Here is a 23,181-nt window from a genome sequence, read left to right as displayed (position 1 = left end):
TTTTCAGCACTTTGCTACTACTTTTCAGTACTTTGCCACTACTTTTCAGCACTTTGCCACAACTTTTCTGTACTTTGCCACACTTTTCAGTACTTTGCCACAACTTTTCAGTATATTGCCACACTTTTCAGTACTTTGTCACTGCTTTTCAGTACTTTTCCACGACTTTGCCAAAACTTTTCAGTACTCTGCCACACTTTTCAGCACTTTGCCACAACTTTTCAGTACTTTGCCACAACTTTTCAGTACTTTGCCACACTTTTCAGTACTTTGTCACTGCTTTTCAGTACTTTGCCACTAATTTTCAGCACTTTGCCACGACTTTTCAATACTTTGCCACTACTTTTCAGTACTTTGCCACAACTTTTCAGTACTTTGCCACACTTTTCAGTAATGTGTCACTGCTTTTCAGTACTTTGCACTAATTTTCATCACTTTGCCACGACTTTTCAGTACTTTGCCACACTTTTCAGCACTTTGCCACTACTTTTCAGTACTTTGCCACTACTTTTCAGCACTTTGCCACGACTTTGCCACAACTTTGCAGTACTTTGCCATCCTTTTCAGTACTTTGCAACTGCTTTTCAGTACTTTGCCACTAATTTTCAGCACTTTGCCACAACTTTTCAGTACTTTGCCACACTTTTCAGTACTTTGTCACTGCTTTTCAGTACTTTGCCACTACTTTTCAGCAATTTGCCACAACTTTTCAGTACTTTGCCACACTTTACAGCACTTTGCCACTACTTTTCAGCACTTTGCCACAACTTTTCAGTACTTTGCCACACTTTTCAGTACTTTGCCACACTTTTCAGTACTTTGCCACTGCTTTTCAGTACTTTGACACTACTTTTCAGCACTTTGCCACAACTTTTCTGAAATTTGCCACACTTTTCAATACTTTGCCACGACTTTGCCACAACTTTGCAGTACATTGCCACCCTTTTCAGTACTTTGCAACTGCTTTTCAGCACTTTGCCACAACTTTTCAGTACTTTGCCACACTTTTTCAGCACTTTGCCACTAATTTTCAGCACTTTGCCACAACTTTTCAGTACTTTGCCACACTTTTCAGCACTTTGCCACTCCTTTTCAGTACTTTGCCACTACTTTTCAGCACTTTGCCACGACTTTGCCACAACTTTTCAGTACTTTGCAACACTTTTCAGTACTTTGCCACAACTTTTCTGTACTTTGCCACGCTTTTCAGTACTTTGTCACGACTTTGCCACAACTTTTCAGTACTTTGCCACACTTTTCAGCACTTTGCTACTACTTTTCAGTACTTTGCCACTACTTTTCAGCACTTTGCCACAACTTTTCTGTACTTTGCCACACTTTTCAGTACTTTGCCACAACTTTTCAGTATATTGCCACACTTTTCAGTACTTTGTCACTGCTTTTCAGTACTTTGCCACTACTTTTCAGCACTTTGCACAACTTTTCAGAACTTTGCCACACTTTTCAGCACTTTGCCACTACTTTTCAGTACTTTGCCACTACTTTTCAGCACTTTGCCACAACGTTTCAGTACTTTGCCACACTTTTGAGTATTTTGTCACTGCTTTTCAGTACTTTGCCACTACTTTTCAGCACTTTGCCACAACTTTTCAGTATTTTGCCACACTTTTCAGCACTTTGCCACTACTTTTCAGTACTTTGCCACTACTTTTCAGCACTTTGCCACAACGTTTCAGTACTTTGCCACACTTTTGAGTCCTTTGCCTCTACTTTTCAGCACTTTGCCACGACTTTGCCACAACTTTTCAGTACTTTGCAACACTTTTCAGTACTTTGCCACAACTTTTCTGTACTTTGCCACGCTTTTCAGTACTTTGTCACGACTTTGCCACAACTTTTCAGTACTTTGCCACACTTTTCAGCACTTTGCCACTACTTTTCAGTACTTTGCCACTACTTTTCAGCACTTTGCCACAACTTTTCTGTACTTTGCCACACTTTTTCAGTACTTTGCCACTACTTTTCAGCACTTCGCCACCGCCTTTCAGTAATTTGCCACATCTTTTCAGTACTTTGCCACTACTTTTCAGCACTTTGCCACAACTTTATAGTACTTTGCCACACTTTTCAGCACTTTGCCACTACTTTTCAGTACTTTGCCACTACTTTTCAGCACTTTGCCACAACTTTTTCTGTAATTTGCCACACTTTTCAGTACTTTGCCACGACCTTGTCACAACTTTGCAGTACTTTGCCATCCTTTTCAGTACTTTGCAACTGCTTTTCAGTACTTTGCCACTAATTTTCAGCACTTTGCCACAACTTTTCAGTACTTTGCCACATTTTCCAGCACTTTGCCACTACTTTTCAGTACTTTGCCACTACTTTTCAGCACTTTGCCACGACTTTGTCACAACTTTTCAGTACTTTGCCACACTTTTCAGTACTTTGCCACTACTTTTCAGCACTTTGCCACAACTTTTCTGTACTTTGCCACTACTTTTCAGCACTTTGCCACGACTTTGCCACAACTTTTCAGTACTTTGCCACACTTTTCAGTACTTTGCCACTACTTTTCAGCACTTTGCCACAACTTTTCAGTACTTTGCCACTACTTTTCAGCATTTTGACAAAACTTTTCAGTACTTTGCCACACTTTTCATTGCTTGGCCACGACTTTGCCACAACTTTACAGTACTTTGGCACACTTTTCATTACTTTGCCACTGCTTTTCAGTACTTTGCCACTACTTTTCAGCACTTTGCCACGACTTTTCAGTACTTTGCCACACTCTTCAGCACTTTGCCACTACCTTTCAGTACTTTGCCACTACTTTTCAGAACTTTGCCACAACTTTTCAGTACTTTGCCACACTTTTCAGTACTTTGCCACGACTTTGCAACAACTTTTCAGTACTTTGCCACACTTTTCAGTACTTTGCCACACTTTTCAGTACTTTTCCACGACTTTGCCAAAACTTTTCAGTACTCTGCCACACTTTTCAGCACTTTGCCACAACTTTTCAATACTTTGCCACTACTTTTCAGTACTTTGCCACAACTTTTCAGTACTTTGCCACACTTTTCAGTAATGTGTCACTGCTTTTCAGTACTTTGCCACTAATTTTCATCACTTTGCCACGACTTTTCAGTACTTTGCCACACTTTTCAGCACTTTGCCACTACTTTTCAGTACTTTGCCACTACTTTTCAGCACTTTGCCACGACTTTGCCACAACTTTGCAGTACTTTGCCATCCTTTTCAGTACTTTGCAACTGCTTTTCAGTACTTTGCCACTAATTTTCAGCACTTTGCCACAACTTTTCAGTACTTTGCCACACTTTTCAGTACTTTGTCACTGCTTTTCAGTACTTTGCCACTACTTTTCAGCAATTTGCCACAACTTTTCAGTACTTTGCCACACTTTACAGCACTTTGCCACTACTTTTCAGCACTTTGCCACAACTTTTCAGTACTTTGCCACACTTTTCAGTACTTTGCCACACTTTTCAGTACTTTGCCACTGCTTTTCAGTACTTTGACACTACTTTTCAGCACTTTGCCACAACTTTTCTGAAATTTGCCACACTTTTCAATACTTTGCCACGACTTTGCCACAACTTTGCAGTACATTGCCACCCTTTTCAGTACTTTGCAACTGCTTTTCAGCACTTTGCCACAACTTTTCAGTACTTTGCCACACTTTTTCAGCACTTTGCCACTAATTTTCAGCACTTTGCCACAACTTTTCAGTACTTTGCCACACTTTTCAGCACTTTGCCACTCCTTTTCAGTACTTTGCCACTACTTTTCAGCACTTTGCCACGACTTTGCCACAACTTTTCAGTACTTTGCAACACTTTTCAGTACTTTGCCACAACTTTTCTGTACTTTGCCACGCTTTTCAGTACTTTGTCACGACTTTGCCACAACTTTTCAGTACTTTGCCACACTTTTCAGCACTTTGCTACTACTTTTCAGTACTTTGCCACTACTTTTCAGCACTTTGCCACAACTTTTCTGTACTTTGCCACACTTTTCAGTACTTTGCCACAACTTTTCAGTATATTGCCACACTTTTCAGTACTTTGTCACTGCTTTTCAGTACTTTGCCACTACTTTTTCAGCACTTTGCACAACTTTTCAGTACTTTGCCACACTTTTCAGCACTTTGCCACTACTTTTCAGTACTTTGCCACTACTTTTCAGCACTTTGCCACAACATTTCAGTACTTTGCCACACTTTTGAGTATTTTGTCACTGCTTTTCAGTACTTTGCCACTACTTTTCAGCACTTTGCCACAACTTTTCAGTATTTTGCCACACTTTTCAGCACTTTGCCACTACTTTTCAGTACTTTGCCACTACTTTTCAGCACTTTGCCACAACGTTTCAGTACTTTGCCACACTTTTGAGTCCTTTGCCTCTACTTTTCAGCACTTTGCCACGACTTTGCCACAACTTTTCAGTACTTTGCAACACTTTTCAGTACTTTGCCACAACTTTTCTGTACTTTGCCACGCTTTTCAGTACTTTGTCACGACTTTGCCACAACTTTTCAGTACTTTGCCACACTTTTCAGCACTTTGCCACTACTTTTCAGTACTTTGCCACTACTTTTCAGCACTTTGCCACAACTTTTCTGTACTTTGCCACACTTTTCAGTACTTTGCCACAACTTTTCAGTACTTTGCCACACTTTTCAGTACTTTGTCACTGCTTTTCAGTACTTTGCCACTACTTTTCAGCAATTTGCCACAACTTTTCAGTACTTTGCCACACTTTACAGCACTTTGCCACTACTTTTCAGCACTTTGCCACAACTTTTCAGTACTTTGCCACACTTTTCAGTACTTTGCCACACTTTTCAGTACTTTGCCACTGCTTTTCAGTACTTTGCCACTACTTTTCAGCACTTTGCCACAACTTTTCTGAAATTTGCCACACTTTTCAATACTTTGCCACGACTTTGCCACAACTTTGCAGTACATTGCCACCCTTTTCAGTACTTTGCAACTGCTTTTCAGCACTTTGCCACAACTTTTCAGTACTTTGCCACACTTTTTCAGCACTTTGCCACTAATTTTCAGCACTTTGCCACAACTTTTCAGTACTTTGCCACACTTTTCAGCACTTTGCCACTCCTTTTCAGTACTTTGCCACTACTTTTCAGCACTTTGCCACGACTTTGCCACAACTTTTCAGTACTTTGCAACACTTTTCAGTACTTTGCCACAACTTTTCTGTACTTTGCCACGCTTTTCAGTACTTTGTCACGACTTTGCCACAACTTTTCAGTACTTTGCCACACTTTTCAGCACTTTGCCACTACTTTTCAGTACTTTGCCACTACTTTTCAGCACTTTGCCACAACTTTTCTGTACTTTGCCACACTTTTCAGTACTTTGCCACAACTTTTCAGTATATTGCCACACTTTTCAGTACTTTGTCACTGCTTTTCAGTACTTTGCCACTACTTTTCAGCACTTTGCACAACTTTTCAGTACTTTGCCACACTTTTCAGCACTTTGCCACTACTTTTCAGTACTTTGCCACTACTTTTCAGCACTTTGCCACAACGTTTCAGTACTTTGCCACACTTTTGAGTATTTTGTCACTGCTTTTCAGTACTTTGCCACTACTTTTCAGCACTTTGCCACAACTTTTCAGTATTTTGCCACACTTTTCAGCACTTTGCCACTACTTTTCAGTACTTTGCCACTACTTTTCAGCACTTTGCCACAACGTTTCAGTACTTTGCCACACTTTTGAGTCCTTTGCCTCTACTTTTCAGCACTTTGCCACGACTTTGCCACAACTTTTCAGTACTTTGCAACACTTTTCAGTACTTTGCCACAACTTTTCTGTACTTTGCCACGCTTTTCAGTACTTTGTCACGACTTTGCCACAACTTTTCAGTACTTTGCCACACTTTTCAGCACTTTGCCACTACTTTTCAGTACTTTGCCACTACTTTTCAGCACTTTGCCACAACTTTTCTGTACTTTGCCACACTTTTCAGTACTTTGCCACAACTTTTCAGTACTTTGCCACACTTTTCAGTACTTTGTCACTGCTTTTCAGTACTTTGCCACTACTTTTCAGCACTTTGCCACAACTTTTCAGTACTTTGCCACACTTTTCAGCACTTTGCCACTACTTTTCAGTACTTTGCCACTACTTTTCAGCACTTTGCCACAACGTTTCAGTACTTTGCCACACTTTTGAGTATTTTGTCACTGCTTTTCAGTACTTTGCCACTACTTTTCAGCACTTTGCCACAACTTTTCAGTATTTTGCCACACTTTTCAGCACTTTGCCACTACTTTTCAGTACTTTGCCACTACTTTTCAGCACTTTGCCACAACGTTTCAGTACTTTGCCACACTTTTGAGTCCTTTGCCTCTACTTTTCAGCACTTTGCCACGACTTTGCCACAACTTGTCAGTACTTTGCAACACTTTTCAGTACTTTGCCACAACTTTTCTGTACTTTGCCACGCTTTTCAGTACTTTGTCACGACTTTGCCACAACTTTTCAGTACTTTGCCACACTTTTCAGCACTTTGCCACTACTTTTCAGTACTTTGCCACTACTTTTCAGCACTTTGCCACAACTTTTCTGTACTTTGCCACACTTTTCAGTACTTTGCCACAACTTTTCAGTACTTTGCCACACTTTTCAGTACTTTGTCACTGCTTTTCAGTACTTTGCCACTACTTTTCAGCACTTTGCCACAACTTTTCAGTACTTTGCCACACTTTTCAGCACTTTGCCACTACTTTTCAGTCCTTTGCCTCTACTTTTCAGCACTTTGCCACAACTTTTCAGTACTTTGCCACATTTTTCAGTATTTTGCCACGACTTTGCCACAACTTTTCAGTACTTTTCCACACTTTTCAGTACTTTGCCACTGATTTTCAGTACTTTGCCACTACTTTTCAGCACTTTGCCACAACATTTCAGTACTTTGCCACACTTTTTCAGTACTTTGCCACTACTTTTCAGCACTTCGCCACCGCCTTTCAGTACTTTGCCACATCTTTTCAGTACTTTGCCACTACTTTTCAGCACTTTGCCACAACTTTATAGTACTTTGCCACACTTTTCAGCACTTTGCCACTACTTTTCAGCACTTTGCCACTACTTTTCAGCACTTTGCCACAACTTTTTCTGTAATTTGCCACACTTTTCAGTACTTTGCCACGACCTTGCCACAACTTTGCAGTACTTTGCCATCCTTTTCAGTACTTTACAACTGTTTTTCAGTACTTTGCCACTAATTTTCAGCACTTTGCCACAACTTTTCAGTACTTTGCCACATTTTTCAGCACTTTGCCACGACTTTTCAGTACTTTGCCACTACTTTTCAGCACTTTGCCACGACTTTGCCACAACTTTTCAGTACTTTGCCACACTTTTCAGTACTTTGCCACTACTTTTCAGCACTTTGCCACAACTTTTCAGTACTTTGCCACACGTTTCAGTACTTTGTCAAGGATTTTCAGCAATTTGCCACATCTTTTCAGTACTTTGCTACACTTTTCAGTACTTTGCCACTACTTTTCAGCATTTTGACAAATCTTTTCAGTTCTTTGCCACACTTTTCATTGCTTGGTCACGACTTTGCCACAACTTTTCAGTACTTTGCCACACTTTTCATTACTTTGCCACTGCTTTTCAGTACTTTGGCACTACTTTTCAGCACTTTGCCACGACTTTTCAGTACTTTGCCACTACCTTTCAGTACTTTGCCACTACTTTTCAGAACTTTGCCACAACTTTGCCACAACGTTTCAGTACTTTGCCACACTTTTCAGTACTTTGCCACACTTTTCAGTACTTTTCCACGACTTTGCCAAAACTTTTCAGTACTTTGCCACACTTTTCAGCAATTTGCCAAAACTTTTCAGTACTTTGCCACAACTTTTCAGTACTTTGCCACACTTTTCAGTACTTTGTCACTGCTTTTCAGTACTTTGCCACTAATTTTCAGCACTTTGCCACGACTTTTCAGTACTTTGCCACTGCTTTTCAGTACTTTGCCACAACTTTTCAGTACTTTGTCACTGCTTTTCAGTACTTTGGCACTAATTTTCAGCACTTTGCCACGACTTTTCAGTACTTTGCCACACTTTTCAGCACTTTGCCACTACTTTTCAGTACTTTGCCACTACTTTTCAGCACTTTGCCACGACTTTGCCACAACTTTGCAGTACTTTGCCATCCTTTTCAGTACTTTGCAACTGCTTTTCAGTACTTTGCCACTAATTTTCAGCACTTTGCCACAACTTTTCAGTACTTTGACACACTTTTCAGTACTTTGTCACTGCTTTTCAGTACTTTGCCACTACTTTTCAGCAATTTGCCACAACTTTTCAGTACTTTGCCACACTTTACAGCACTTTGCCACTACTTTCCAGTACTTTGCCACTACTTTTCAGCACTTTGCCACAACGTTTCAGTACTTTGCCACACTTTTGAGTCCTTTGCCTCTACTTTTCAGCACTTTGCCACAACTTTTCAGTACTTTGCCACACTTTTCAGCACTTTGCCACTACTTTTCAGCACTTTGCCACAACTTTTCAGTACTTTGCCACTAATTTTCAGCACTTTGCCACAACTTTTCAGTACTTTGCCACACTTTTCAGTACTTTGTCACTGCTTTTCAGTACTTTGCCACTACTTTTCAGCAATTTGCCACAACTTTTCAGTACTTTGCCACACTTTACAGCACTTTGCCACAACTTTTCAGTACTTTGTCACTGCTTTTCAGTACTTTGGCACTAATTTTCAGCACTTTGCCACGACTTTTCAGTACTTTGCCACACTTTTCAGCACTTTGCCACTACTTTTCAGTACTTTGCCACTACTTTTCAGCACTTTGCCACGACTTTGCCACAACTTTGCAGTACTTTGCCATCCTTTTCAGTACTTTGCAACTGCTTTTCAGTACTTTGCCACTAATTTTCAGCACTTTGCCACAACTTTTCAGTACTTTGACACACTTTTCAGTATTTTGTCACTGCTTTTCAGTACTTTGCCACTACTTTTCAGCAATTTGCCACAACTTTTCAGTACTTTGCCACACTTTACAGCACTTTGCCACTACTTTCCAGTACTTTGCCACTACTTTTCAGCACTTTGCCACAACGTTTCAGTACTTTGCCACACTTTTGAGTCCTTTGCCTCTACTTTTCAGCACTTTGCCACAACTTTTCAGTACTTTGCCACACTTTTCAGCACTTTGCCACTACTTTTCAGCACTTTGCCACAACTTTTCAGTACTTTGCCACTAATTTTCAGCACTTTGCCACAACTTTTCAGTACTTTGCCACACTTTTCAGTACTTTATCACTGCTTTTCAGTACTTTGCCACTACTTTTCAGCAATTTGCCACAACTTTTCAGTACTTTGCCACACTTTACAGCACTTTGCCACAACTTTTCAGTACTTTGTCACTGCTTTTCAGTACTTTGGCACTAATTTTCAGCACTTTGCCACGAGTTTTCAGTACTTTGCCACACTTTTCAGCACTTTGCCACTACTTTTCAGTACTTTGCCACTACTTTTCAGCACTTTGCCACGACTTTGCCACAACTTAGCAGTACTTTGCCATCCTTTTCAGTACTTTGCAACTGCTTTTCAGTACTTTGCCACTAATTTTCAGCACTTTGCCACAACTTTTCAGTACTTTGCCACACTTTTCAGTACTTTGTCACTGCTTTTCAGTACTTTGCAACTACTTTTCAGCAATTTGCCACAACTTTTCAGTACTTTGCCACACTTTACAGCACTTTGCCACTACTTTTCAGTACTTTGCCACTACTTTTCAGCACTTTGCCACAACGTTTCAGTACTTTGCCACACTTTTGAGTCCTTTGCCTCTACTTTTCAGCACTTTGCCACAACTTTTCAGTACTTTGCCACACTTTTCAGCACTTTGCCACTACTTTTCAGCACTTTGCCACAACTTTTCAGTACTTTGCCACTAATTTTCAGCACTTTGCCACAACTTTTCAGTACTTTGCCACACTTTTCAGTACTTTGTCACTGCTTTTCAGTACTTTGCCTCTACTTTTCAGCAATTTGCCACAACTTTTCAGTACTTTGCCACACTTTACAGCACTTTGCCACAACTTTTCAGTACTTTGCCACACTTTTCAGCACTTTGCCACTACTTTTCAGTACTTTGCCACTACTTTTCAGCACTTTGCCACAACGTTTCAGTACTTTGCCAAACTTTTGAGTCCTTTGCCTCTACTTTTCAGCACTTTGCCACAACTTTTCAGTACTTTGCCACATTTTTCAGTATTTTGCCACGACTTTGCCACAACTTTTCAGTACTTTTCCACACTTTTCAGTACTTTGCCACTGATTTTCAGTACTTTGCCACTACTTTTCAGCACTTTGCCACAACATTTCAGTACTTTGCCACACTTTTTCAGTACTTTGCCACTACTTTTCAGCACTTCGCCACCGCCTTTCAGTACTTTGCCACATCTTTTCAGTACTTTGCCACTACTTTTCAGCACTTTGCCACAACTTTATAGTACTTTGCCACACTTTTCAGCACTTTGCCACTACTTTTCAGTACTTTGCCACTACTTTTCAGCACTTTGCCACAACTTTTTCTGTAATTTGCCACACTTTTCAGCACTTTGCCACAACTTTTTCTGTAATTTGCCACACTTTTCAGTACTTTGCCACGACCTTGCCACAACTTTGCAGTACTTTGCCATCCTTTTCAGTACTTTGCAACTGTTTTTCAGTACTTTGCCACTAATTTTCAGCACTTTGCCACAACTTTTCAGTACTTTGCCACATTTTTCAGCACTTTGCCACGACTTTTCAGTACTTTGCCACTACTTTTCAGCACTTTGCCACGACTTTGCCACAACTTTTCAGTACTTTGCCACACTTTTCAGTACTTTGCCACTACTTTTCAGCACTTTGCCACAACTTTTCTGTACTTTGCCACTACTTTTCAGCACTTTGCCACGACTTTGCCACAACTTTTCAATACTTTGCCACACTTTTCAGTACTTTGCCACTACTTTTCATCACTTTGCCACAACTTTTCAGTACTTTGCCACACGTTTCAGTACTTTGTCAAGGCTTTTCAGCACTTTGCCACATCTTTTCAGTACTTTGCTACACTTTTAAGTACTTTGCCACTACTTTTCAGCATTTTGACAAAACTTTTCAGTACTTTGCCACACTTTTCATTGCTTGGCCACGACTTTGCCACAACTTTTCAGTACTTTGCCACACTTTTCATTACTTTGCCACTGCTTTTCAGTACTTTGGCACTACTTTTCAGCACTTTGCCACGACTTTTCAGTACTTTGCCACACTCTTCAGCACTTTGCCACTACCTTTCAGTACTTTGCCACTACTTTTCAGAACTTTGCCACAACTTTTCAGTACTTTGCCACAACGTTTCAGTACTTTGCCACTACTTTTCAGCACTTTGCCACAACTTTATAGTACTTTGCCACACTTTTCAGCACTTTGCCACAACTTTTCAGTACTTTGCCACACTTTTCAGTACTTTGCCACGACATTGCCACAACTTTTGAGTACTTTGCCCCACTTTTCAGTACTTTGCCACTACTTTTCATCATTTTGCCACACTTTTCAACACTTTGCCACTGCTTTTCAGTACTTTGCAACTAATTTTCAGCACTTTGCCACAACTTTTCAGTACTTTGCCACACTTTTAAGTACTTTGCCACGACTTTGCCACAACTTGTCAGTACTTTGCCACCCTTTTAAGTACTTTGCCTCTGCTTCTCAGTACTTTGCCACTACTTTTCAGCACTTGTCATAACTTTTCAGTACTTTGCAACACTTTTCAGCACTTTGCCACTACTTTTCAGTACTTTGCCACTACCAGTTCTCGTCCGATCACTGAAGTTAAGCTGCATCGGGCATGGTTAGTACTTGCATGGGAGACCGGCTGGGAATACCACGTGCAGTAGGCCTATCAACATTTTCATTCCACCTTACATACCAACTTTTTCCCGGGATTTTTTGCCTAGCCGAAGCATTAAACGACATCCAATTCTGACGAATATTCAGCCTACTGCCAAACCATTGCAGAATACACCAGTTCTCGTCCGATCACTGAAGTTAAGCTGCATCGGACGTGGTTAATATTTGCATGGGAGACCGGCTGGGAATACAACGTGCAGTAGGCTCATCAACATTTTTATTCCACATTACATACTAACATTTTCCCATGATTTTTTGCCTAGACGAAACATTAGATGACATACAATTCGAACGAATATTCAGCCTACTGCCAAACCATTGCAGAATACACCAGTTCACATCGGATCATTTAAGTTAATCTGCATTGGGCGTGGTTAGTACTTGCATTGGAGACCTACTGGGAACACCACGTGCAGTAGGCTCATCAACATTTTTATTCCACATTACATACTATCTTTTTCCCATGATTTTTTGCCTAGCCGTAGCATTACATGACATTCAATTGCGACGAATATTCAGCCTACTGCAAAACCATTGCAGAATACACCAGTTCTCGTCTGATCACTGAAGTCCAGCTCACCGGACGTGGTTAGTACTTGTATGGGAAACCGGCTGAGGATACCACGTGCAGTTGGCTCATCAACATTTCTATTTCACTGTACATACTATCTTATTTCCATGATTTTTTGCCTAGCCGAAGCATTAAATGACATTCAATTGCGACGAATATTCAGCCTACTGCCAAACCAATGCAGAATACACCAGTTCTCGCCCGATCACTGAAGTTAACCTGCATCGGGCATGGTTAGTACTTGCATGGGAGACCGGTTGGGAATACCACGTGTAGTAGTCTCATAAAAAATTATTCCGTAGTTCATACTAACCTTTTCCAGGAATTTTTTGCCTAGCTGAAGCATCAAATGTCATCCAATTCCGACGAATTTTCAGCCTACTGACAAACCATTGCAGAATACACCAATTCTCGTCCGATCACTGAAGTAAAGCCCACCGGACGTGGTTAGTACTTGCATGGGAGACCGGCTGAGAATACCACATGCAGTAAGCTCATCAACATTTTTATTCCACCGTACATACTAACTTTTTCGCGGGATTTTTTGCCTAGCCGAAGCATTAAACGACATCCAATTCCAACGAATATTAAGCCTACTGCCAAACCACTGAAGAATACACAGGTTATCGTCCGATCGCTGAAGTTAAGCTGCATCGGGCGTGGTTAGTACTTGCATGGGAGACTGGCTGGGAATACCATGTGCATTAGGTTCATCAACATTTTTATTCCACTGTACATTCTAACTTTTTTCCGGGATGTTTTGCCTAGACGAAACATTAAATGACATACAATTCGAACGAATATTCAGCCTACTGCCAAACCATTGCAGAATACACCAGTTCTCGTCCGATCACTGAAGTTAAGCTGCATCTGGCGTGGTTAGTACTTGCATGGGAGACCGGCTGGGAATACCACGTGCAGTAGGCTTATCAACATTTTTATCCCACATTACATACTAAATTTTTCCTATGATTTTTTGCCTAGCCGTAGCATTAAATGACATCCAATTCCGACGAATATTCAGCCTACTGCCAAACCATTGCAGAATACACCAGTTCTCTTCCGCTCACTGAAGTTAAGTTGTATCGGGTGTGGTTAGTACTTGCATGGGAGACCGGCTGGGAATACCACGTGCAGTGGGCTCATCAACATTTTTATTCCACCGTACATATTAACATTTTCGCGGGATTTTTTGCCTAGCCGAAGCATTAAACGACATCCAATTCCAACGAATATTCAGCCTACTGCCAATCCATTGCAGACTACACCAGTTCTCATCCGATCACTGAAGTTAAGTTGCATTGGGCGTGGTTAGTACTTGCAGGGGAGACCGGCTGGGAATACCACGTGCAGTAGTCTCATCAACATTTTTATTCCACATTACATACTAACTTTATCCCATGATTTTTTGCATAGACGAAGCATTAAATGACATACAATTCGAACGAATATTCAGCCTACTGCCAAACCATTGCAGAATACACCATTTCTCGTCCGATCGCTGAAGTTAAGCTGCATCGGGCGTGGTTAGCACTTGCATGGGAGACCGGCTGGGAATACCAAGTGCATTAGGCCCATCAACATTTTTATTCCACCGTACATTCTAACTTTTTCCCGGGATGTTTTGCTTAGCCGAATTATTAAAATACTTAAAATTCCGACGAATATTCAGCCTACTGACAAACCATTGCAGAATATACTCGTTCTCCTCCGATCACTGAAGTTAAGCTGCATCGGGCGTGGTTAGTACTTGCATGGGAGACCTGCTGGGAATGCCACGTGCAGTAGCCCCATCAACATTTTTATTCCACATTACATTCTAACTTTTTCCAGCGATTTTTTACTTAGCCGAATTATTCAAATACAGCAAATTCCGACAAATATTCAGCCTACTGACAAACCATTGCAGAATACACCAGTTTTCCTCCGATCACTGAAGTTAAGCCCACTGGACGTGGTTAGTACTTGCATGGGAGACCGGCTGAGAATACCACTTGCAGTAGGCTGAACAACTTTTTTATTCCACCGTACATACTAACTTTTTCCTATGATTTTTTGCCTAGCCGTAGCATTAAATGACATCCAATTCCGACGAATATTCAGCCTACTGCCAAACCAATGCAGAATACACCTGTTTTCCTCCGATCACTGAAGTTAAGCCCACTGGACGTGGTTAGTACTTGCATGGGAGACCGGCTGAGAATACCACATGCAGTAAGCTCATCAACATTTTTATTCCACCGTACATTCTAACTTTTTCGCGGGATTTTTTGCCTTGCCGAAGCATTAAACGACATCCAATTCCAACGAATATTCAGCCTACTGCCAATCCATTGCAGAATACACCAGTTCTCTTCCGATCACAGAAGTTAAGTTGCATCGGGCGTGGTTAGTACTTGCATGGGAGACCGGCTGGGAATACCACGTGCAGTAGGCTCATCAACATTTTTATTCCACCGTACATTCTAACTTTTTCCCGGGATGTTTTGCCTAGACGAAACATTAAATGACATACAATTCGAACGAATATTCAGCCTACTGCCAAACCATTGCAGAATACACCAGTTCTCGTCCGATCACTGAAGTTAAGCTGCATCAGGCGTGGTTAGTTCTTGCATGGGAGACCGGCTGGGAATACCACGTGCATTAGGCTCATCAACATTTTTTTCCACCATACATACTAACTTTTTCCTGGGATTTTTTGCCTAGCCGAGGTATTAAATTACATCCAATTCCGACAAATATTCAGCCTACTGCCAAACCATTGCAGAATACACCAGTTCTCGTCCGATCGCTGAAGTTAAGCTGCATCGGGCGTGGTTAGCACTTGCATGGGAGAGCGGCTGGGAATACCACGTGCAGTAGGCTGTAGAACTTTTTTATTGCAGAATACACCAGTTCTCGTCCGATCACTGAAGTTAAGCTGCATCGGGCGTGGTTAGTACTTGCATGGGAGACCGGCTGGGAATACCACGTGCATTAGGCTCATCAACATTTTTTTTCCACCGTACATACTAACTTTTTCCTGGGATTTTTTGCCTAGCCGAAGTATTAAATTACATCCAATTCCGACGAATATCCAGCCTACTGCCAAACCATTGCAGAATACACCAGTTCTCGTCTGATCACTGAAGTTAAGCTGCATCGGGAGTGGTTAGTACTTGCATGGGAGACCGGCTGGGAATACCATGTGCAGTAGGCTTCTCAACATTTTTATTCCACCGTACATACCAACTTTTTCCCGGGATTTTTTGCCTTACCGAAGCGTTAAACGACATGCAATTCTGACGATTATTCAGCCTACTGTCAAACCATTGCAGAACACACCAGTTATTTTCCGATCACTGAGTTAAGCTGCATCGGGCGTGGTTAGTACTTGCATGGGAGATCGGCTGGGAATACCACGTGCAGTAGACTCATCAACATTTTTATTCCACATTACATACTAACTTTTACCCATGATTTTTTGCCTAGCCGTAGCATTAAATGACATCCAATTCCGACGAATATTCAGCCTTCTGCAAAACCATTGCAGAATACACCAGTTCTCGTCGGATCACTGAAGCTAAGCTGCATCGGGCGTAGATAGTACTAGCATGGGAGACCGGCTGGGAATACCACGTGCAGTAGGCTCATCAACATCTTTATTCCACATTACATACTAACGTTTTCCTATGATTTTTTGCCTAGCCATAGCATTAAATGACATCCAATTCCGACGAATATTCAGCCTTCTGCCAAACCAATGCAGAATACACAAGTTTCCGTCCGATCACAGAAGTTAAGCTGCATCGGGCGTGGTTAGTACTTGCATGGGAGACCGGCTGGGAATACCACGTGCAGTAGGCTGATGAACATTGTTATTGCAGAATACACCAGTTCTCGTCCGATCACTGAAGTTAAGCTGCATCGGGCGTGGTTAGTACTTGCATGGGAGACCGGCTGGGAATACCACGTGCATTAGGCTCATCAACATTTTTATTCCACCGTACATACTAACTTTTTCCCGGATTTTTTTGCCTAGCCGAAGTATTTAATTACATCCAATTCCGACGAATATCCAGCCTACTGCCAAACCATTGCAGAATACACCAGTTCTCGTCGATCACTGAATTTAAGCTGGATGGGGCTTGGATAGTACTTGCATGGGAGACCGGCTGGGAATACCATGTGCAGTAGCCTTCTCAACATTTTTTATTCCACCGTACATACCAACTTTGTCCCGGGATTTTATGATTTACCGAAGCGTTAAACGACATGCAATTCCGACGAATATTCAGCCTACTCTCAAACCATTGCAGAACACACCAGTTCTTGTCCGATCACTGAAGTTAAGCTGCATAGGGCGTGGTTAGTACTTGCATGGGAGACCGGCTGGGAATACCATGTGCAGTAGGCTCATCAACATTTTTATTCCACATTACATAGTAACTTTTACCCATGATTTTTTGCCTAGCCGTAGCATTAAAAAACATCCAATTCCGACGAATATTCAGCCTACTGCAAAACCATTGCAGAATACACCAGTTCTTGTCGGATCACTGAAGTTAAGATGCATCGGGCGTGGTTAGTACTAGCATGGGAGACCGGCTGGGAATACCACGTGCAGTAGGGTCATCAACATTTTTATTCCACATTACATACTAACGTTTTCCTATGATTTTTTGCCTAGCCGTAGCATTAAATGACATCCAATTCTAATGAATCTTCAGCCTACTGCAAAACCATTGCAGAATACACCAGTTCTCGTCCGATCACTGAACTTAAGCTGCATCGGGCGTGGTTACTACTTGCATGGGAGACCGGCTGGCAATACCACGTGCATTAGGTTCATGAACATTTTTATTCCACCGTACATACTAACATTTTCCCGGGAATTTTTGCCTAGCCGAAGTATTAAATTACATCCAATTCCGACGAATATCCAGCCTACTGCCAAACCATTGCAGAATACACCAGTTCTCGTCCGATCACTGAAGTTAAGCTGCATCGGGCGTGGTTAGTACTTGCATGGGAGACAGGCTGGAAATACCATCTGCAGTAGCCTTCTCAACATTTTTATTCCACCGTACAAACCAACTTTGTCCCGGGATTTTTTGATTTACCGAAGCGTTAAACGACATGCAATTCTGACGAATATTCAGCCTACTGTCAAACCATTGCAGAACACACCAGTTGTTGTCCGATCACTGAAGTTAAGCTGCATCGGGCGTGGTTAGGACTTGCATGGGAGACCGGCTGGGAATACCACGTGCAGTAGGCTCATCAACATTTTTATTCCACATTACATACTAACTTTTTCCCATGATTTTTTGCCTAGACGAATCATTAAATGACATACAATTCGGACGAACATTCTGCCTACTGCCAAACCATTGCAGAATACACCAGTTCACATCGGATCATTTAAGTTAATCTGCATTGGGCGTGGTTAGTACTTGCATGGGAGACCGGCTGGGAATACCACGTGCAGTAGGCTCATCAACATTTTTATTCCACATTACATACTAACCTTTTCCAGGAATTTTTTGCCTAGCTGAAGCATTAAATGTCATCCAATTCCGACGAATTTTCAGCCTACTGACAAACCATTGCAGAATACACCAATTCTCGTCCGATCACTGAAGTAAAGCCCACCGGACGTGGTTAGTACTTGCATGGGAGACCGGCTGAGAATACCACATGCAGTAAGCTCATCAACATTTTTATTCCACCGTACATACTAACTTTTTCGCGGGATTTTTTGCCTAGACGAAACATTAGATGACATACAATTCGAACGAATATTCAGCCTACTGCCAAACCATTGCAGAATACACCAGTTCACATCGGATCATTTAAGTTAATCTGCATTGGGCGTGGTTAGTACTTGCATTGGAGACCTACTGGGAACACCACGTGCAGTAGGCTCATCAACATTTTTATTCCACATTACATACTATCTTTTTCCCATGATTTTTTGCCTAGCCGTAGCATTACATGACATTCAATTGCGACGAATATTCAGCCTACTGCAAAACCATTGCAGAATACACCAGTTCTCGTCTGATCACTGAAGTCCAGCTCACCGGACGTGGTTAGTACTTGTATGGGAAACCGGCTGAGGATACCACGTGCAGTTGGCTCATCAACATTTCTATTTCACTGTACATACTATCTTTTTTCCATGATTTTTTGCCTAGCCGAAGCATTAAATGACATTCAATTGCGACGAATATTCAGCCTACTGCCAAACCAATGCAGAATACACCAGTTCTCGCCCGATCACTGAAGTTAACCTGCATCGGGCATGGTTAGTACTTGCATGGGAGACCGGTTGGGAATACCACGTGTAGTAGTCTCATAAAAAATTATTCCGTAGTTCATACTAACCTTTTCCAGGAATTTTTTGCCTAGCTGAAGCATTAAATGTCATCCAATTCCGACGAATTTTCAGCCTACTGACAAACCATTGCAGAATACACCAATTCTCGTCCGATCACTGAAGTAAAGCCCACCGGACGTGGTTAGTACTTGCATGGGAGACCGGCTGAGAATACCACATGCAGTAAGCTCATCAACATTTTTATTCCACCGTACATACTAACTTTTTCGCGGGATTTTTTGCCTAGCCGAAGCATTAAACGACATCCAATTCCAACGAATATTCAGCCTACTGCCAAACCATTGAAGAATACACAGGTTATCGTCCGATCGCTGAAGTTAAGCTGCATCGGGCGTGGTTAGTACTTGCATGGGAGACTGGCTGGGAATACCATGTGCATTAGGTTCATCAACATTTTTATTCCACCGTACATTCTAACTTTTTTCCGGGATGTTTTGCCTAGACGAAACATTAAATGACATACAATTCGAACGAATATTCAGCCTACTGCCAAACCATTGCAGAATACACCAGTTCTCGTCCGATCACTGAAGTTAAGCTGCATCTGGCGTGGTTAGTACTTGCATGGGAGACCGGCTGGGAATACCACGTGCAGTAGGCTTATCAACATTTTTATCCCACATTACATACTAAATTTTTCCTATGATTTTTTGCCTAGCCGTAGCATTAAATGACATCCAATTCCGACGAATATTCAGCCTACTGCCAAACCATTGCAGAATACACCAGTTCTCTTCCGCTCACTGAAGTTAAGTTGTATCGGGTGTGGTTAGTACTTGCATGGGAGACCGGCTGGGAATACCACGTGCAGTGGGCTCATCAACATTTTTATTCCACCGTACATATTAACTTTTTCGCGGGATTTTTTGCCTAGCCGAAGCATTAAACGACATCCAATTCCAACGAATATTCAGCCTACTGCCAATCCATTGCAGACTACACCAGTTCTCATCCGATCACTGAAGTTAAGTTGCATTGGGCGTGGTTAGTACTTGCAGGGGAGACTGGCTGGGAATACCACGTGCAGTAGTCTCATCAACATTTTTATTCCACATTACATACTAACTTTATCCCATGATTTTTTGCATAGACGAAGCATTAAATGACATACAATTCGAACGAATATTCAGCCTACTGCCAAACCATTGCAGAATACACCATTTCTCGTCCGATCGCTGAAGTTAAGCTGCATCGGGCGTGGTTAGCACTTGCATGGGAGACCGGCTGGGAATACCACGTGCAGTAGGGTCATCAATATTTTTATTCCACATTACATACTAACTTTTTCCTATGATTGCCTAGCCGTAGCATTAAATGACATCCAATTCCGACGAATATCCAGCCTACTGCCAAACCATTGCAGAACACACCAGTTCTCGTCCGATCACTGAAGTTAAGTTGCATCGGACGTGGTAAGTACTTGAATGGGAGACCGGCTGGGAATGCCACGTGTAGTATGCTCATCAACATTTTTATTCCACATTACATACTAAATTTTTCCTATGATTTTTTGCCTAGCCGTAGCATTAAATGACATCCAATTCCGACGAATATTCAGCCTACTGCCAAATCATTGCAGAATACACCAGTTCTCGTCCGATCACTGAAGTTAAGCTGCATCGGGCGTGGTTAGTACTTGCATGGGAGGAGACTGGCTGGGAATACCACGTGCCGCAGGCTGATGAACATTTTTATTGCAGAATACACCAGTTCTCGTCCGATCACTGAAGTTAAGCCACATCGGGCGTGGTTAGTTCTTGCACGCGAGACCGGCTGGGAATACCACGTGCAGTGGGCTCATCAACATTTTTATTCCACATTACATACTAACTTTTTCCCATGATGTTTTGCCTAGACGAAGCATTAAATGACATACAATTCGGACGAATATTCAGCCTACTGCCAAACCATTGCAGAATACACCAGTTCTCGTCCGATCACTGAAGTTAAGCTGCATTGTGCGTGGTTAGTACTTGCCCGGGAGACCGGCTGGGAATACCACGTGCATTAGGCTCATCAACATTTTTATTCCACCGTACATACTCACTTTTTCCCGGGATTTTTTGCCTAGCCGAAGTATTAAATTACATCCAATTCTGACGAATATCCAGCCTTCTGCCAAACCAGTGCAGAATACACCAGTTCTCGTCTGATCACTGAAGTTAAGTTGCATCGGGAGTGGTTAGTACTTGAATCGGAGACCGGCTGGGAATACCATGTGAAGTAGGCTTCTCAACATTTTTATTCCACCGTACATACCAACTTTTTCCCGGGATTTTTTGCCTTACCGAAGCGTTAAACGACATGCAATTCTGACGAATATTCAGCCTGCTGTCAAACCATTGCAGAACACACCAGTTCTTGTCCGATCACTGAAGTTAAGCTGCATCGGCGTGGTTAGTACTTGCATGGGAGACCGGCTGGGAATACCACGTGCATTAGGCTCATCAACATTTTTATTCCACCGTACATACTAACATTTTCCCGGGATTTTTTGCCTAGCCGAAGTATTAAATTACATCCAATTCCGACGAATATCCAGCCTACTGCCAAACCATTGCAGAATACACCAGTTCTTGTCCGATCACTGAAGTTAAGCTGCATCGGGCGTGGTTAGTACTTGCATGGGAGACAGGCTGGGAATACCATCTGCAGTAGCCTTCTCAACATTTTTATTCCACCGTACATACCAACTTTGTCCCGGGATATTTTGATTTACCGAAGCGTTAAACGACATGCAATTCTGACGAATATTCAGCCTACTGTCAAACCATTGCAGAACACACCAGTTGTTGTCCGATCACTGAAGTTAACCTGCATCGGGCGTGGTTAGGACTTGCATGGGAGACCGGCTGGGAATACCACGTGCAGTAGGCTCATCAACATTTTTATTCCAAATTACATACTAACATTTTCCCATGATTTTTTGCCTAGACGAATCATTAAATGACATACAATTCGGACGAATATTCTGCCTACTGCCAAACCATAGCAGAATACACCAGTTCTCGTTCGATCTCTGAAGTTAAGCTGCATCTGGCGTGGTTAATACTTGCATGGGAGACCGGCTGGGAATACCACGTGCAGTAGGGTCATCAATATTTTTATTCCACATTACATACTAACTTTTTCCTATGATTGCCTAGCCGTAGCATTAAATGACATCCAATTCCGACGAATATTCAGCCTACTGCAAAACCAATGCAGAATACACCAGTTCTCGTCCGATCACTGAAGTTAAGCTGCATCGGGCGTGGTTAGTACTTGCATGGGAGACCGGCTGGGAATACCACGTGCAGTAGGCTGATGAACATTTTTATTGCAGAATACACCAGTTCTCGTCCGATCACTGAACTTAAGCTGCATCGGGCGTGGTTAGTACTTGCATGGGAGACCGACTGGGAATACCACGTGCATTAGGCTCATCAACATTTTTATTCCACCGTACATACTAACTTTTTTCCGGGATTTTTTGCCTAGCCGAAGTATTAAATTACATCCAATTCCGACGAATATCCAGCCTACTGCCAAACCATTGCAGAACACACCAGTTCTCGTCCGATCACTGAAGTTAAGCTGCATCGGACGTGGTAAGTACTTGAATGGGAGATCGGCTGGGAATGCCACGTGCAGTATGCTCATCAACATTTTTATTCCACATTACATACTAAATTTTTCCTATGATTTTTTGCCTAGCCGTAGCATTAAATGACATCCAATTCCGACGAATATTCAGCCTACTGCCAAATCATTGCAGAATACACCAGTTCTCGTCCGATCACTGAAGTTAAGCTGCATCGGGCGTGGTTAGTACTTGCATGGGAAGAGACTGGTTGGGAATACCACGTGCCGCAGGCTGATGAACATTTTTATTGCAGAATACACCACTTCTCGTCCGATCACTGAAGTTAAGCCGCATCGGGCGTGGTTAGTTCTTGCACGCGAGACCGGCTGGGAATACCACGTGCAGTGGGCTCATCAACATTTTTATTCCACATTACATACTAACTTTTTCCCATGATGTTTTGCCTAGACGAAGCATTAAATGACATACAATTCGGACGAATATTCAGCCTACTGCCAAACCATTGCAGAATACACCAGTTCTCGTCCGATCACTGAAGTTAAGCTGCATTGGGCGTGGTTAGTACTTGCCCGGGAGACCGGCTGGGAATACCACGTGCATTAGGCTCATCAACATTTTTATTCCACCGTACATACTAACTTTTTCCCGGGATTTTTTGCCTAGCCGAAGTATTAAATTACA

General features: G+C 42.1%; 37 pseudogenes; all 37 read left to right on the top strand.

The window, feature by feature from the left end:
• Positions 1-12,044: 12,044 nt before the first annotated feature.
• On the top strand, positions 12,045-12,164 carry LOC146728175 (5S ribosomal RNA; annotated as a pseudogene).
• Positions 12,165-12,260: 96 nt separating this feature from the next.
• LOC146728174 (5S ribosomal RNA) lies at positions 12,261-12,380 on the top strand (annotated as a pseudogene).
• Positions 12,381-12,691: 311 nt separating this feature from the next.
• On the top strand, positions 12,692-12,811 carry LOC146728173 (5S ribosomal RNA; annotated as a pseudogene).
• A 525-nt stretch (positions 12,812-13,336) lies between these two features.
• On the top strand, positions 13,337-13,456 carry LOC146728172 (5S ribosomal RNA; annotated as a pseudogene).
• Positions 13,457-13,552: 96 nt separating this feature from the next.
• Positions 13,553-13,672, top strand: LOC146728171 (5S ribosomal RNA; annotated as a pseudogene).
• Positions 13,673-13,768: 96 nt separating this feature from the next.
• Positions 13,769-13,888, top strand: LOC146728170 (5S ribosomal RNA; annotated as a pseudogene).
• Positions 13,889-13,984: 96 nt separating this feature from the next.
• On the top strand, positions 13,985-14,104 carry LOC146728169 (5S ribosomal RNA; annotated as a pseudogene).
• A 96-nt stretch (positions 14,105-14,200) lies between these two features.
• On the top strand, positions 14,201-14,320 carry LOC146728168 (5S ribosomal RNA; annotated as a pseudogene).
• Positions 14,321-14,846: 526 nt separating this feature from the next.
• LOC146728167 (5S ribosomal RNA) lies at positions 14,847-14,966 on the top strand (annotated as a pseudogene).
• A 96-nt stretch (positions 14,967-15,062) lies between these two features.
• LOC146728166 (5S ribosomal RNA) lies at positions 15,063-15,182 on the top strand (annotated as a pseudogene).
• Positions 15,183-15,277: 95 nt separating this feature from the next.
• Positions 15,278-15,397, top strand: LOC146728165 (5S ribosomal RNA; annotated as a pseudogene).
• Positions 15,398-15,611: 214 nt separating this feature from the next.
• LOC146728164 (5S ribosomal RNA) lies at positions 15,612-15,731 on the top strand (annotated as a pseudogene).
• Positions 15,732-16,042: 311 nt separating this feature from the next.
• On the top strand, positions 16,043-16,162 carry LOC146728163 (5S ribosomal RNA; annotated as a pseudogene).
• A 96-nt stretch (positions 16,163-16,258) lies between these two features.
• LOC146728162 (5S ribosomal RNA) lies at positions 16,259-16,378 on the top strand (annotated as a pseudogene).
• A 214-nt stretch (positions 16,379-16,592) lies between these two features.
• Positions 16,593-16,711, top strand: LOC146728161 (5S ribosomal RNA; annotated as a pseudogene).
• Positions 16,712-16,808: 97 nt separating this feature from the next.
• On the top strand, positions 16,809-16,928 carry LOC146728160 (5S ribosomal RNA; annotated as a pseudogene).
• Positions 16,929-17,024: 96 nt separating this feature from the next.
• LOC146728159 (5S ribosomal RNA) lies at positions 17,025-17,144 on the top strand (annotated as a pseudogene).
• A 312-nt stretch (positions 17,145-17,456) lies between these two features.
• On the top strand, positions 17,457-17,576 carry LOC146728158 (5S ribosomal RNA; annotated as a pseudogene).
• A 96-nt stretch (positions 17,577-17,672) lies between these two features.
• LOC146728157 (5S ribosomal RNA) lies at positions 17,673-17,792 on the top strand (annotated as a pseudogene).
• Positions 17,793-17,888: 96 nt separating this feature from the next.
• On the top strand, positions 17,889-18,008 carry LOC146728156 (5S ribosomal RNA; annotated as a pseudogene).
• A 311-nt stretch (positions 18,009-18,319) lies between these two features.
• LOC146728155 (5S ribosomal RNA) lies at positions 18,320-18,439 on the top strand (annotated as a pseudogene).
• A 311-nt stretch (positions 18,440-18,750) lies between these two features.
• LOC146728154 (5S ribosomal RNA) lies at positions 18,751-18,870 on the top strand (annotated as a pseudogene).
• A 525-nt stretch (positions 18,871-19,395) lies between these two features.
• On the top strand, positions 19,396-19,515 carry LOC146728153 (5S ribosomal RNA; annotated as a pseudogene).
• A 96-nt stretch (positions 19,516-19,611) lies between these two features.
• LOC146728152 (5S ribosomal RNA) lies at positions 19,612-19,731 on the top strand (annotated as a pseudogene).
• A 96-nt stretch (positions 19,732-19,827) lies between these two features.
• Positions 19,828-19,947, top strand: LOC146728151 (5S ribosomal RNA; annotated as a pseudogene).
• Positions 19,948-20,043: 96 nt separating this feature from the next.
• Positions 20,044-20,163, top strand: LOC146728150 (5S ribosomal RNA; annotated as a pseudogene).
• A 92-nt stretch (positions 20,164-20,255) lies between these two features.
• Positions 20,256-20,375, top strand: LOC146728149 (5S ribosomal RNA; annotated as a pseudogene).
• Positions 20,376-20,471: 96 nt separating this feature from the next.
• Positions 20,472-20,594, top strand: LOC146728148 (5S ribosomal RNA; annotated as a pseudogene).
• Positions 20,595-20,808: 214 nt separating this feature from the next.
• On the top strand, positions 20,809-20,928 carry LOC146728147 (5S ribosomal RNA; annotated as a pseudogene).
• Positions 20,929-21,240: 312 nt separating this feature from the next.
• Positions 21,241-21,359, top strand: LOC146728146 (5S ribosomal RNA; annotated as a pseudogene).
• A 96-nt stretch (positions 21,360-21,455) lies between these two features.
• Positions 21,456-21,575, top strand: LOC146728145 (5S ribosomal RNA; annotated as a pseudogene).
• A 96-nt stretch (positions 21,576-21,671) lies between these two features.
• Positions 21,672-21,791, top strand: LOC146728144 (5S ribosomal RNA; annotated as a pseudogene).
• A 96-nt stretch (positions 21,792-21,887) lies between these two features.
• LOC146728143 (5S ribosomal RNA) lies at positions 21,888-22,007 on the top strand (annotated as a pseudogene).
• Positions 22,008-22,099: 92 nt separating this feature from the next.
• LOC146728142 (5S ribosomal RNA) lies at positions 22,100-22,219 on the top strand (annotated as a pseudogene).
• A 214-nt stretch (positions 22,220-22,433) lies between these two features.
• On the top strand, positions 22,434-22,553 carry LOC146728141 (5S ribosomal RNA; annotated as a pseudogene).
• A 96-nt stretch (positions 22,554-22,649) lies between these two features.
• On the top strand, positions 22,650-22,772 carry LOC146728140 (5S ribosomal RNA; annotated as a pseudogene).
• Positions 22,773-22,986: 214 nt separating this feature from the next.
• On the top strand, positions 22,987-23,106 carry LOC146728139 (5S ribosomal RNA; annotated as a pseudogene).
• The last annotated feature ends 75 nt before the right edge of the window (positions 23,107-23,181 follow it).

Source organism: Saccoglossus kowalevskii, unplaced genomic scaffold, assembly GCF_978046115.1.
Source record: "Saccoglossus kowalevskii unplaced genomic scaffold, keSacKowa6.1 SCAFFOLD_24, whole genome shotgun sequence".
Classification (NCBI taxonomy): Eukaryota; Metazoa; Hemichordata; class Enteropneusta; family Harrimaniidae; genus Saccoglossus; species Saccoglossus kowalevskii.
The sequence above is the reverse complement of the archived record's forward strand: the minus strand, read 5'-3'. Positions and strand labels throughout refer to the sequence as shown.